Source organism: Caretta caretta, chromosome 15 (assembly GCF_965140235.1).
Source record: "Caretta caretta isolate rCarCar2 chromosome 15, rCarCar1.hap1, whole genome shotgun sequence".
In the NCBI taxonomy this organism is placed as follows: Eukaryota; Metazoa; Chordata; order Testudines; family Cheloniidae; genus Caretta; species Caretta caretta.
The window spans coordinates 30,488,320-30,501,063 of record NC_134220.1 but is presented as its reverse complement, the minus strand read 5'-3'; the positions used below and the strand labels follow the sequence as shown (position 1 = coordinate 30,501,063).

The following is a 12,744-nucleotide window of genomic DNA, read 5'->3' as shown; positions in this document are numbered from 1 at the left end:
GCACCGAGCGGGATTCCAGGAAAAGCAATCTAATGTTCACTGGACACTGAAACCAATATTTGAACCTAGTTTTCTAGCAAACTCCCAGGACCATCCAGCTTCTGAAACAAGATTTTTAATAAAGTTAAGACCCATTAACTTTTCAGCACAGAAATGTCATTTATCTGAGCCCCACCATTTCTACTAGAAGCCTGCATTCAGATTTTCTCTGCTCCCTTCTCACGAGGGAGACAGCGACTTTCATTTCCCATTACATCTGAACATCACATTCCTTTCAAACGGTCTTCCTTGGTTCATGTTTCAGGTGGCTGCGGATTCTGATTTCCCCTTTCATATCATTCATACTCGCCCTCTGCTTTAATGGCCCCTGCCTCTCTCATATTTCCTACCACATTAATACAAATAGCCTTATCCCTGGTGTTTTGGCAGCTGAAATGGGGTTAACAACCCAAAGAGTGTCAATCCCCATTCTTTACTGTAACAAGAAAAAGTCTTTATGTTCCTTTTTCCAACAACATTTAAAACCTGAAGTCTGTGCCCATAGCAAATATGGCAAGTATCTGCTTTAAACTTGGGTTTGTTTTTGTATGTTTACGTTTCGGGTTCTTTTATACGCCAGTATTTACTCTCACTTCCACTGCAATCTTTGTTTCACGTGGTTTTGATCATATATTTAATGAGTTCTTCCTTGAGACATTTTAACTGCCAGCTTTGGTGCCTACAATTTGAGCATGGTGGGCCCAACCTTGCAGTCCTCATTCAAGTCTTGATTCAGCAGAGCCCTTAAGATGAGACATAAGGACATGCTGAATTTTAAGCACGTTTAAATGCTTTGCTGAATTGAGGCCTTATTCCTTTCACAGCAAAAGCGCCAATTAAAATCTATAAGAGATGGTCCAGTGGCAGGAATGCAGCATTTCTCCCTACGATGGCATTAGGTTAGGATTCCATGTACCATAAGAAGCTAAGGAATCTTCAGGGAGACAGAGGCCAAATGAAAGCAACTGTGGGCATGTCTACCCTAGAAAGAATTGGAAATTAGATCAGCAGCAGCGCAGTTCAATTGGCGGTAATGCAGGTCATCTAACTCGCATTTCTCAGTGATAATGCTGCAAGCCTGGCTTTTTATTACCCCAGGAATAGACGCCATGCTGGTAAGACACCTGCACCCTAATTAGACAGAGCCCTAGCAACACTCTCATTTGAAAATGTCCATTTATTGAACTGGTCACTGGATTCAGAAAGCTGAAATCTCTCCTGGCTTTCACCTTGTTACTTTAACAGATGTAACTGTCTACATCTCTGAAACACATTCTGGGTGCTCCGAAACCAGGGGTAAAGTCTTTCCTTCTACATTCTTTGTGAAAGTCTCAGGAAGGTGTGACTTAAAGGAACAGCCACCACGTTAGCATAGCCAACATCTCAAGGCAATCAAAAGAGAGAGGCTCCAATTCCCCTCCTCCACTGGTTTCACACCTATGCAATTTCACTGGAGTCACCCTGATTCACAATGGGGTACACAAGAAGAGAATCTGGCCTAGTGTATAGTTCCCATTCATACCTTCATTTGGTTGATCTCCAATGACACACGCGTTTCCACAGGATACATGTGGTCACCACTAACATTTACAGTAATACAGGGCCCGGCTATAATTTACATGTCGAGTATTTTACCTGTCAGAGAACACTAGAAGTCCCAAAGAAGGGCCAGTTTGGTGCACAAACTCTGCAGCAAAAGTCCAGTGATGTAGGGGATTGCAATCTAGCCAACCTCCAGGAGTGCAGTAGAGATTTACAAAGACAGATGCACACAAGAGTGCAAAACAACTCCAAGGATTTCATCTGCAGATTTTGCCTCAGCATACTGACTAGTGAGCATTCAACTCGATGGGGCTGGATGGCTCCGGGGTCAGCTCTGGGACACAGACCTCTCACCTCCAGGGCGCAGCACGTATGAATTCAACCTAGATCAATCACTCCCATCTGAAGACCGATTGGTGGCCAGTGTTGAGAGTCTCTGTTCAATTCCTAGTAGACAGCTGAAGACATGACAAAACCCTTCACAACAAATGTCCCTTTACCAGAGAGCTTCTGCAGAGACCCAGGACGGGATGGCCCTGGAGACCCTCTGGGTCAGGACTGAGGCCCATTAGTGGGGCAGTGCAGGGAAGTGAACATTTGTATCATCACAGGGCCTAGAAGCCCCAGTCACGGACCAGGACTCTGTGGTGCCAGGCACTGTCCAGACACAGAACAAGAGACATCCCATTCCCCCAGAAGCTGACAACCTGAGGGACAACAAATGGACAGACAGACAGGGGAGTACAAGGCAACCGTGAGCCACTGTGGGTGACAGGCGGCGTGCACAGCACAGCACCATGCTGTGCCTGTGCCCCGGGCCAATGCAGGACTTCAGGCTCTACAGGGCTGTCAATCCAACATCTTTCACGAGCGCTAGATTTGCTTTTACACTGAGGAGACAAAGGCAGCGGAGCTGTTAATCTGGCTCCTTTAGAAAACAGAACCACAACATCCTGTTTTATCTGCCTTCTTTATAACGTTCACAGTATCAAGATGTGGGTGTTCTTAACAACACGTTCATATTCTTTCCAGCAATGAACAGTCTGATTATTCCAAGGGCAGGTGCCAAGCAGATCTCTCAAACACCCTGCAAGCTGCAGCCAAAGTCTCCCACTTATCAGCTTTAGAGTTTACTAGCTGACCATTAAATAAATAGCCTAATGAATATGTGCTCGATCTGTTAGAACGCTGCCAGCCCCAGAGCACACACCATCTCTACCCGGAGACTGCATGGACTCTGTTCAACATTTCCACAGGGCCACCAGTGAACTGTTCCCAGCGAACTTCGGCGTAGTCACTGGGATACCTGCAAGAACCACTTTATGGACAACCTGAAACTAGAGAGTTATCACTAGCATGTGCACTCCAGAGACTAGGAAATGACTGCCATTAGCACATGTACACTAGTACATTGAGTCAGTAGGCAAAATGCTGCCCCCAGGCATGCTAGGGTAAACCCGAAGTATCCACACACTCAGTTCAACAGACTTACTGCAGATTTGGACTGGTACAAGAGAAAGCAGTGGTTCATTGGACCAGATTCTCAGCTGGAGGAAATCAGCATAGCTCTGCTGAAACCAAGCAGAGACTCTGGCCCTGTGTGTTTAACCTTCACATGCTCTCTCAGCATAACTAAGAAGTTGTTTGCTCTCACTGCCTCAGACTGGCTTGAGTATTACATTTGAAGTGTACACCGGATGGGTAGTTCCCAGGCTCTCACACGAATCTGTTATTTAAAACAAACAAACAAACAAACAAACATGGACACATAGGTACAAATTTTACTTTCAGTTACATCAGCGCAAAACCACTGAAGAAAGAACTGTTACTCCAGATTTACATCAGCGAGATCAGATTTGGGCCCATCCTCTCTGCATTATATTTAACAAACAAATAAATCCTTCCATATGTTGTCTGTAATTTCAATATCCTCAATGACACATTGACAAGTGTGTTTCGCTGATAAGGGAGTATTCAAACATCCAACCCAAGAGCATATTAACAGAAGCAAGATGCTGCAGAATAAATATTCTGGGTTAGCTACAGCAGCTACGTCAGTGGGAACAGTCATTGCTGTCATTAATTTTTCTCTTGCTCCAGTGACAAGGAAGCTTACAAGTTTCTTTGAAAGAGAAGCACTGAAGACCAAATGTAGAGAGAGAAAACAGCACTGCCAACCCAAGCAATCAAAACTCCTGAGTCAGACCCCAGAAAAATTTTTTGATTATTAAAAAAAGTGTTTCGTTCTTTTTATCAGCCTTCAGGGTTCTGATTTTCTGCACAAACAAAGAATGAAAGAAAAGATTTTTTAAAAAAAGCGAATTACGTGAGAATGTCAATCACATGACTCAAGGAATGAGGACTTCACAGTAAAATCCCAAGAGCTGGCAACACAGATTAAGAGATAACATACTCTGAAAAGGTTTCAGAGTAGCAACCATATTAGTCTGTATTCGCAAAAAGAAAAGGAGGACTTGTGGCACCTTAGAGAATAACCAATTTATTTGAGCATAAGCTTTCGTGAACTACAGCATCCGATGAAGCGAACTGTAGCTCACAAAAGCTTATGCTCAAATAAATCGGTTAGTCTCTAAGGTGCCACAAGTCCTCCTATACTTTGAAAAGGCGTCATCTGTCAAGTTAAATAGCCCCTTGCCCCAGCTCACTGCTGTAGATGTTCTATTGAAGGACTACTTAAAATTAATTTTTAAAAGCAATTGTAACAGTAATTGTCCAAGTTATCAGACGCAAGAAATGCTCCAAATCAGAGGAAATAATGCAGAGCCAGCGAGCCAAGAATACCGGCACAGACGCTCCTCCCCAAGGCCTGCCCAGGAGCTGGAGTGAATCACACCAGCCCAGGACCCATCACTGCCCCAGACAAAGGGTCCAATTCACTCATTGCTAGGCACAACTCCATTACAGACACTTTTGCCAGCAGGGACTCCAGCCCACAGATTTCAGTGGAGTTACTAAACTCACTGAACTCCTGAACACTGAACTGCCAAAGGGCACTCTGGCTTTAGATGGGAACAGTGACTTCCATCCACTCTGTATAATGAATCCAGCAGTCCCATCTCCATGGGCAGAGACCCATCCTTGCCCTGCACTCAGTGCACCAGACTGTTTGACCACATTTCCATTGAGAGATGGTCAGCTGCTCCATATTCTTGTAGTCAATGAACCATCGATTTCAATCCTATTGACTCAGACCTCTGGCTTTTCCAGAAGCGTTTATTAATTATTTATTGAATAATCAAGCCACTTATTGAATACAGCATAACACTTCCTGCTGCTGCAATATAAATTTCATTGCTATCCATGGGTTTCCACCGGATTACTCCAGGTCTCAGCCTGCCTATATGAATCTGGAATTTCCTGACTCCTGAGCGCTTGGTTGTTTTTTGTCCCCTTTTCCCCCTCCTTACCATTGTATTAACGTCAACCTTGGCATTTAAATGTGTGCGTGACACATGGGACACACAAGGCATTTGCAGATTTTTACACCAGCCGACAAGCACTTCACATGACCTGGACATATTGCTAGTTAGATTTCATTAGGGAAATATCTTAAGTCAAAATATATAGCCGAAACACAACTTTTAATGTGGCAATTAGCTGGCAACTGCCTCTCTTACACACACACACAGGCACACTCGGTATAGATATAGATATTCCAGAGTCCTGTAGATAGGTTCAGAGCTGGAGTAATCCGATGCAAACCCACTGATAGCAATGGAACTGCACCTACTTACACCAGATCTGAGTCGGACAAGGGAGTAACACCTGCTGCTCACACCAAGCATGAACTCAGCCCATGGCTCCCACTTGCGACACGTAATTTGCGCACAAGGCACATGTGTAGTCGGCTCTGTGCCTGTTTTCGACATTAAATGCAAACTTGCCTGCATGGATGTTGGTGTTGTTTTGGCAATACCAAGTGAAAGATGCTGAACTCTGGTCATTTCTTGACTTTCGAATGCTTGATTCCTGGGCTGTAGCCCGGTCTCAGGGAAGTCGACTGGCACCATGGAAATAAAGAACACGAACGTAGCACGGACACTTGTTTTGATTCGGTTGTCTCATGAGCTCCACGTTTGCCATATACTGACGCCGTTGGCTAGGGCGCCTGCCCGGCCTGTCTTGCTTTGAAGCCACAATGCTGAATTTGTGACAAGGCAAGCATTTCCACGGCAACCGACTGATGCCACAAGCATAGGAGGATGACTTCTTGGCTGCCCCAAATCGAGGCTGGGCTGAGAGGGGAAGAGGAAGTCTTAATTGAAGCAGAGATCTTCCTGAAACGCTATCAAAGGGCACACGGAAAAGGAGGAGGGAAGGAAATTGGGTTTGGTATGAAAGTTTTCCCCCAGGATTACTGGAGTCTGAGAAAGCGGCTGTAAGCAAGTGCTTTCATCTTCAGCCAGACAGAAAATGGTCTCTAGTGATTAGAAATACTGTTTTCAGCAGAGATCAATGCAGGCAGCCCAAGAAACTGTATATTAAGGCCTTTTGTCTACATCTGATGGAGGCACATTTAAAATGACTTGTATGTGTCGTGGGGAGACTTCCAAACGTCCCTTTAGAATCAATAACTTTCATTATCAACTTACAGCATTTCAGTCTCACCCTGGTTATGTCTGAACAGTCCTAACAGCTGCAGAAACACAGCATTTGTTTCTGCCTTAACAATAATTAATGCTCAAACACTCTGATTCCCCAGGAGATCCCAATAATTCTAAATGAAACACACAATATCCTAACAATCCAGAAATGAGAGTTCACATTGGCCCAAGCCCGTCAATATTTCAGAAGGATTGGTGCACACGGCCCAAGAATACAGACACAGGCTGTGCAAACATTGATATTGCTGACTATTTTGCATAACTTAGCTGCAAACTCAACAACAAGGCTTGTACGCCAAAGAAATATAGGTAGGAGCTGGGAGGAAGAGAGATTGATTTCTGGCCGTCTAACCCAGGATGGCATTACAGAAAATCTATAGCAGAACTCATTCAAGCTATCAGAGAACAAGCAAAAGAGAACATCTGATGGATAGGACTATAAAACATTGTTAATGCAACTGGGTGTGGCCAATTACAAATCTAAAACTAGGCAGCACAGTGTACAATACAGGGAAATCAACTGTTTATTGATAAAACGTTTTAAAATGTCTATTTGCTGAGTGGCAAGTCAAAAAAGCAAAGTCTCAACAGATGTATAAATACAACAATTAGAGAGTTGATTTTCCTGTTTCATCCAGTTATTTCACATGCTAGGACTGTTCATGTAACTAGCTCCTAGGTACATTGTGGGCTTGACTCCATGGCTGCTGGAACAATTTTTACAGTGAGGGTGCTGAAAGTGGAAACCATGTATTTGGTTGTTATTACTACTCTAAGCCAGGGTGTGCTGCTGTACCCCCAGCACCCCGAGTTCCAACACCCCGCCTGACTCCCATTTGCCTTTCACTTTGCAACAGGACAGAGCGAATGTAAAATGCTACCATTTTGATCTGCTAGCATTTTACAATGTGCCCCAGTGTAGGTGACAAAACAAGGTGCAGGGTGGTGAAGAACTGGGCCCTACATATCTCATGTTCTTTCAAATGTAATGCTGACATTCCAATGTGTGCTTATCTGCAATGCTACTACTTACAGCTGAGCAAAAGAAAAAAAACTGAACATTTGAAATAAAAAATGCCTTTTCAATTAAGTGGAAGTTTCTGCAAGAGCACTTCTGCTTTTGTTGAAGTTTTCCAGGTATTTACTGAAAAACTGAAACCTCCCTGCAAGCTGAACACTTCTTAGTGATTCAGAACCAAATATTTTTCATTTTGACAATAACCTGTGACTTGACAGCACAGCAGGAACCGTGTGCAGCTTTCAGAATTAACTTGACTTATTTCCATCCACTTGGTCCCAAAACATCTGACAAAAGGGACAATAAGAGCAAAAAAAAAAAAAACCACTTTAGGCCACATACTGTTTTCCTGAATGTGCAGCTCTCATGGACAACTTCTTAAAAAACAATTCACACACAACAGCAACATTCTGCAGTATGGCACCCAAGCACGGAGGCTGCAATGGGAAGTGCACTGCGTTCGATAGTTAATGCAAGAGATTTTCAAATGATTTGTGTCACATATCCATCTGCTTGAGCTCGTCAGGCCTTGTCTACCCTGGGGTTTCAGATGCCCATGCAGCTGCACCACTGCAAACCCCTAGGGGGCGCCAGTATAAACTACGGCTTTCATCAGCATGGATTTACCCTGTTTCAAATGACTCATCTACGCTAGACGTCTGCACCAGATCAGCCACACTGGAGGCAAAAACGCTCAGAGTAGACAAGACCTCAGTCCTGATTCAGCGGAACAAAAGTTAGCATTTGTGCTAAAGCAGAAAGTCTTAGGGGTGCAATAAAGGCCTGCAGTGCTGCTATCCATGGGGAACTGCTGTAGGCTTCTGGCTTGACGCAAAAGGGTTAAATCAATTCAGAAAAGAAAGATTGAGTTAAAAAAATATGAAGTAGATCCAATGAGTAGAGGAGACAGAAGAGAGGGCAGTGCTGCGCCAGACAAAAATGCCTAGGAGTCACCTGTTTTAACTATCCGGAACGTCACGAAATGATTAGCTGCATAACCCAGAGACTCTTATTTTCTCAAATATTTTTCTTACTTCTAATGGATAAAAGAAGTGGGAGGAGAAATGCAGCTCCTGGGCTCAGCAAGGTCTGACCGCATCTTGCTGAATCAGGGGCTTAGTGCCAGACCTCCAGTGACTTCACTAAAAAGAAAAGGAGGACTTGTGGCACCTTAGAGACTAACCAATTTATTTGAGCATAAGCTTTTGTGAGCTACAGCTCACTTCATCGGATGCTGCGAGTCGGACCAGGCCCCAAGCCTTTGCCAATAGCACTGTGTGTTCTGAACACACAGACACCATGCATTCGGACGCTGAGCTTGGGATGCTCAGGTACTGCCAAAAAATCCCATGCAAAGCATTAAAAAGAAAAACCAAATGTTTTACAATCCAGTGTAGGTGAATGGGAGGAAATTCTGCAGTGTTTCTGTCACACAAATACACTAAACAGGGATATTACAGTCATGCACTAGGCCTGTTAAATGAAAAGCAAATATCAGACTATGCCATATGCTGACATTCATGTATCCAGTTTGGGGTGACTGGAGCTATTTCACTTGGCCACCGTGTCTTTTTTTTCCCACTTCCTCTTCCCCTCTCTCCTTTGATACAGGCTTCCTCTTTGGTTGAATTTACCTGGACCTATTGAAATGCTGCAGGACGTGGCTGCTCATCTGTGCAACAGAATGGCCCCAAAGAAAGCTCTAATCCCAGGCTGTGGCATAAACTCCCCCGGGGAACTAAGGACCATCCCAAACCTTACCATCTTCTACCCCGAGTGCAGGCCACATTTCTTCAACCTGCCTTCTCTCGCACATGCAGAGCAACGTGCACACTTCAAAACACAAAAAAACAACTCCCTTCCCTAGGGAGAGAATGAACCACACGGCTCGTCGTTTGAGACACAACCGGAAGGCCCTCGATACTACAGTGACAAGGGCAGGATCCGAACCAACATAGAATAGATTCCCAGACCTGAAGATCGTGCCTATTTAACCCTGTTTAAACTTATTTCATCAGGTCACTGAGTATTACTCATCTTCTTTGCTATCAACACCCCTGCCTTTACCACATCAGACCTTTCAGAGGCTGCTTCCTCGTTCTGCGTCTGCTTTCTGTTCATCCCAATTCAGGCGGGGTCACAGAAGGACTGTAATTACGAGGGGTCAATTTTATTTCAAATGTTAAATAACTGTCATACCCTTCTTCCAGTGTAACAGCAGTTGTCAAGGCAACGAGAAGTATTTCTTTCCACCACACCCATCACAACAAGCGTCACGCTGTGGAAGGGCACAAACTGGTTGGTTTGTTGTTTGGCTACTCAACCACGTGTCAATTTTGATGAAAATAATCTTTTCAGTTTTCAAACCACATGTCTTGGTTACCTTATAAAACACAGCATGTCTAGTGGGTAGAGCATGGGGGCAAGATGTCGAGAGACCTCAATTCTGTTCTTGGCTGGGCCACTCACTCCCTGCATAATCCCTTCCTTTCTCTAGGCCTCAGGTTTCCTCTCTGTAAAATGGGGCTCAGAATGCTTACCACACTGGGGAAAAGATTTCGAAGTGAGAGGATGAAAAATCCTGCACGAGTGCAATTATACATAGGTCACAGAGCTCTCTGTCCGAGGCACACACAGGCAGCACAAGACTGGGTTAGTGAACAGAGACTGTTCATGATGTGTTAAAAGGGAGACCATCAAGCCAGACAGGCCTAAAATTAGCCCCCTAGCAGTCCCATCTTATGGGCGCACACACTCATCTAGCACAAATATGCACATGCGAGCCTTCTTGTGAGCAGCTCAGAAGTGCTGAGATCAGGATTCTCAAACATTTTAACACCCGGCTGATTTACACCAAGGGAGCAGTCAGGCAGAGAACAGGGACAATTAGAGTCATTCCTGGCACAGGGGCAAACAGGGTGCTGTCCCACACGGCAGCAAGGGGGCGACCTTAGGGGAGTCGCATTGCCAGCAGCAAAAACATATTTACATGACACAGAACAAAGGAATTTGTACCACCAGTTTCAGAATGGGTTAAGACTACAAACACACACCCCTTGCAATGCTCACCAACCCAGCACTCAGCCAGAAACACGGAAGATGACACAGGCTCAAATTAGATACAGCTATATCCGTTAATATGCTCTGATTAGACTGTATTTTTGGTAGGGGGTTTTTAATATGATCCCATGAGCCATGAATATTGCCTCGCAGTGACCTACCATACTTACGTGTGCAATTTTAGAAAATAAATACAAAGGATTCTGCTCCTCTCTGCAAGTACCACACTGGCAAAATACAAGAGGAAGGGTCCATGCATGGTCTGTGCGATATACATTCCTCTAGGGGGCTCCAAAGCAGCTGGCGGACTCTAGGAAGGAGGGCTGCACTTCACGGACCACGAAACAACTGTTAAGATGAAAACTAAAAAGCCATCTCTGGCAAGGAGGTGACGTGAGGAGGTGGTCTGGGACCAGGGCCAAGCCCAGAATCCTGCAGCCCCAAAGGACACTGCTATGCCTCAGTTCTTAAGCAGAGTAAATACTGGGTCTGTGACCTTTCCCAAAGGAGCTGACTAAAACCCAGAAAAGAAGGAAAAATAAAGGATTGAGACAGATGAACCGGGGTCCTACGGTCACAGGCTCTGCTTGCACAAACGACTATCACTTCTGAGACTCCAAAAACGCCGAGTGACCTAGAGAGACAGAGCGAACGCTTTCCCTGGCATTCTCTCACGCAGGTGAGTCCAAGTGAGACAAGGGACAAACTTTCAAAGCACCTCCTGGCAGTTCAGCTCCAGGAAGCCTACTAACGCAGCTGTATCCCCAAGCAGCCCCTGGACACGTAACCGTGTATTACCAAAGCAAGGCCTTTAATGGCTAACAGCACTTAGACTGGAAGCTGTCTGGGGCGGGGGCCATCTGTTTGTTCCATGTGTGTACAGTGCCTACTGCCCGGGGCTCCTGGTCCATGGCTGGAGTCCTAGATGCTACCACAGTACAAGCAAGGACAATATCCTTCAGGGGTTTTAAATTGAAATAACGCTTCACATTTGTACAGTACCCTGCACCTAATACAGTACCCTGAACCCTGCGCCTGAAGAACTAATATTAGTTAATGGAACCTCATAACATCCCTAAGAGACAGTGAAAGTGAGACACAGAGAGACCTGAGGCAACTCGTCACATGGTGGGTCAGAGAACCAACTAGGACCCAAGAGTCCCGGTTCCCACTAACTACTAGGTCCTGCTGCCCCTCCATGACCTGTAGACAGCTATAAAAATCAGGTCTGAGAGTCCTTCAGGGAATGTCTGACCCTTCCCCTGACAATATTATGCTCTTTTGTGTCAACACAGCCAATGACACCCTCTCAGTAACAGGCGCGAGTGACCATGCAGCCAGCTTTCAAAATGCCATTAATCCAGTCAGGCTTAACTTGTATCTTTTAACCAGCCAAAGTGATGTGTTCATGTTCCAAACTACTCTCCTGCAAAACCATGTCAGAAAACCAGAGACCTGTGCATGCCCCAGCAGGGACAGCCCTGGCTATAAAATGAGGCAGTGGCTGTGAGCAAGAAGGGGATATCCCCTGCTGAAGCCCCTCTGGGAGCAATGAAAAGCCCCTCTCCCCCGGCTCTGCTGAATCCCTTCAATGCAGGTCATTGAAGAGTCCAGCAATTCAGGCGATGGGACTCATGGGGGAGCTTATGCAGCCTCCCAGGATTGGAGCCACTCTCTCCTTTGGGTTTCAGAGTAACAGCCGTGTGATTAGTCTGTATTAGCAAAAAGAAAAGGAGGACTTGTGGCACCTTAGAGACTAACCAATTTATTTGAGCATGAGCTTTCCTGAGCTACAGCTCACTTCATCGGATGCACAGTGCAGCCCAGGCCAGTAAAGCCACAGGGGTGAGTTTGGGACTGTCGGTTTTTTGGCTGTGTAACTAATCGTTCCTAAGGGCTGCTAGTAATTACACAATCTCTGCTGGCAGGGCCCCAGGGACCGAGCTGCTGGGAGGTAGTTATTAGCAATGGTCGCAACAGATCAAAGCAGATCCCAGCATTACACCCTGGAGTGGGGGGTGTTGGCGGGGGGGGGATTTGCTCATCAAAACGACCCTGCACCCCAGATAAACCCCAGCCCTGCAATTCCCCAAATCACCCCCCCCCCCCCGCTCAGTGGGCTGGAGAGGCGATGGGGCCGCGTTCAGAGCGCAGCCACCATGACTTACAACCTTGCAGCAATCACAAGCAAAACCAACAAACAAGATGCGGGGGGGGGAGGGAACACAGCCCTACCCCCCCACCCCGCCCCCAAAGAGAGCCATTCGACGGGCACCCCGGCGTGCTGACCCCCAGGGCGCCCCCTAAAACAGCAACATCTGGAGCATCCCCTAGTCTTCCCCCGGACGTCACGCTCCAGATGTGCAGCCCCCCCCCCCAAAAAAAACCTTCAGGAGCCTCCCCCCAAAAACGCCGGCACTGGTTAATCCAGATGCGCACAGACACCTGGCGGGCGCACAT

The 12,744-nt window shown here is 45.9% G+C and overlaps 1 protein-coding gene across 7 annotated transcripts in view; it reads right to left on the bottom strand.

Annotated features, from left to right (window-relative positions):
• SGSM1 (small G protein signaling modulator 1) overlaps positions 1 to 12,744 on the bottom strand; it is an 82,615-nt gene that overhangs the window by 69,561 nt on the left and 310 nt on the right. The gene's annotated exons all lie outside the window — the stretch shown is intronic.